Consider the following 2,800-nt stretch of genomic DNA (forward strand, 5'->3'; position numbering starts at 1 on the left):
TATGTAATCAAAAAGGAGTAACTTGTGCTTAAATCGTTGTGTTGTCAATTTCTGTAGACATATAGGAACTCAACATAATTGATGACTATTCGACTTCTATCTTAATTGTGGATGCTTGGTAGAATGGTATTAGTACAATGAAAGTTGGCTTTTATCAGTTTCGTGTTATTCGATTAATATCATCACTGTCACATGCTAAAGGTAATAACAATGGCTATAGAAGGAAGTAATAATGAAGTTGTGATTTCATGAGTGTTTTATTATTGATAAATTGAAGTGTTAGTTAAGTGGTTAATTAAGTAGTTAATTATAGTTAATATTTAATCAACAATTTTAAGTGTTATTATCTTAACATTGAGAAGTAATCATACATTGGTGAGTGAGTTTAATTAGACAATAATTTAGTCTGAGTCTCTGAGGGAACGAACTAGAAAATATTCTATATTACTTGTGAACGCGTATACTTGCGTGAATATTAGCGCGTGTTTTCGCCCTAACAAGTTTTTGGCGCCGCTGCCGGGGACTTGGCGTATTTGTTTAGTTTATATACTTACCATCATTGGTCATTAGGACTCAGTGATTAGGACATAGTAGTTACTTATTTTTTCTGGTTGTGTTTCAGGTACTTTAGCAAGCGTTTATGCAAACTCGTTCTCGTGCTCGCAAGAGGACTTTAGATACAGCTGAGAAGACAGACGAAGTTCTTGATATTCCGGAGAAGTTAGATTTTGAGGATTCAGATTCAGGAACTGAGCAGAAAGAACCAGTAAACATGGGAGATCGTATTGTTCAAGCTGATCCAGCTCTTATGGATTTTTCTCGGCCTAAAATTGATGACATTCAGTCAAGCATCCTTCATCTGGCTATTCAAGCTAACACCTTTGAAATCAAGCCGGGCACTATTCAGATGGTGCAGAATTATGTTTCTTTTGGAGGAGCGGCAACTGAAGACCCCAACATGCACATAAGGAATTTTGTCGAGATCTGCAGCACTTTTAAGTATAATGGCGTGACTGATGAGGCTATCAAGTTGAGGCTTTTCCCATTCTCACTAAGGGACAAGGCTAAAGACTGGTTACATTCTGAACCAGCTGGGTCCATCACTACGTGGCAAGATCTTGCGCAAAAGTTTCTAGTGAAGTTTTATCCGATGGCAAAGACTGCTGCTATGAGGAGTGCTCTTACTCAGTTTGCGCAGCAACCTACAGAATCTATGTGCGAGGCTTGGGAACGCTACAAGGAAATATTGAGAAAATGTCCACATCATGGAATGCCGAATTGGATGGTGATCACTGGTTTCTATAATGGTTTGGGGGCCCAATCTCGGCCCATGCTCGATGCAGCAGCTGGAGGCGCCTTATGGGCTAAAAGCTATACTAAGGCGTATAATCTTATCGAGACGATGGCTGCAAATGAGCATCAAAACCCAACTCAGAGGATGACGTCAGGCAAGGTAGCAGGTATTCTGGATGTTGATGCAGCCACCGCTATTGCAGCCCAGCTCCAAGCGCTATCAATGAAGGTTGATTCTCTGGCTACGTATGGAGTTAATCAAATAGCTATGGTTTGTGAGCTTTGTGCAGGTTCTCATGCTATGGATCAGTGTTCTCTTGTAAACGAATCTGTTCAGTATGTGAATAATTATCAGTGACAACAGCAGCCTGTGCCAGCGACCTATCATCCTAACAACAGAAATCATCCAAATTTCAGCTGGGGGAATAATCAGAATGCTATTCAGCCACCATATCAGCAAGGAGTGAGTAAACAGTTTAACCCACCTGGATTCCAGCAACCACAGCAGTATGCTACAAGGCAATCATATCCTCAACAGGGAAGTGCAGCTGTACCTACTAGTGCTGATTTTGAGGAACTTAAGCTGTTGTGCAAGAGTCAGGCGGTTTCTATCAAGACCTTGGAAAATCAAATTGGTCAATTAGCCAATGCAGTGCTCAATCGTCAACCTGGCACTCTTCCCAGTGACACGGAAGTACCAGGCAGGAAGGAAGCTAAAGAGCAAGTCAAGGCTATTACCTTAAGGTCTGGAAAAGTAGCTGATGCTGAAAAGGCAAAAGAAGTAGAAGCTGAAATTAGAGGTGAAGAATCTAAGCAAAAGGAGAAAGCGGAGGAACTAAGGAAGACTACTGTTGAACACACTCTGCCTGAGGCTAATACAGAGGAGAAACAGCTCTATCCTCCACCACCTTTTCCTAAGAGATTGCAGCAACAAAAGTTGGATAGACAGTTCGGGAAGTTTCTGGAGGTGTTCAAGAAACTTCACATCAATATACCTTTCGCTGAGGCTCTGGAACAAATGCCTAGTTATGCGAAGTTTATGAAGACTATTCTTTCAAGGAAGGTGAAACTGGATGACCTTGAAACCGTTGCTCTCACGGAAGAATGCAGCGCTGTTCTGCAACAAAAGTTACCACCAAAACTGAAAGATCCAGGAAGCTTCACCATTCCTTGCATAATTGGCAATCTGACGTTTGACAAGTGCCTTTGTGATTTGGGAGCAAGCATTAATCTGATGTCGTTGTCGATCTTTAAAAAACTGGATCTGCCTGATCCAAAACCCACGTACATGTCACTATAATTGGCTGACCGTTCCATTACTTACCCAAGGGGCATAGTTGAGGATGTGCTCGTCAAAGTGAATAAGCTCTTCTTTCCAGCAGATTTTGTTATTCTGGATTTTGAGGAAGATAAGAAGATTCCCATAATCTTGGGGAGGCCTTTCTTGGCTACTGGCCATACCTTGATAGATGTGCAAAAAGGTGAACTTACTATGCGGGTCCAAGAT

The 2,800-nt window shown here is 41.5% G+C and overlaps 1 non-coding gene across 1 annotated transcript; it reads right to left on the reverse strand.

Annotated features, from left to right (window-relative positions):
- Positions 1-1,165: 1,165 nt before the first annotated feature.
- On the reverse strand, positions 1,166-1,272 carry LOC141699717 (small nucleolar RNA R71). The gene has a single exon (XR_012566079.1). It is a non-coding gene; the product is annotated as a small nucleolar RNA R71 (small nucleolar RNA).
- Between the last annotated feature and the right edge of the window lie 1,528 nt (positions 1,273-2,800).

The sequence above is a fragment of the Apium graveolens genome, unplaced genomic scaffold, assembly GCF_009905375.1.
Source record: "Apium graveolens cultivar Ventura unplaced genomic scaffold, ASM990537v1 ctg1169, whole genome shotgun sequence".
Classification (NCBI taxonomy): domain Eukaryota; kingdom Viridiplantae; phylum Streptophyta; class Magnoliopsida; order Apiales; family Apiaceae; genus Apium; species Apium graveolens.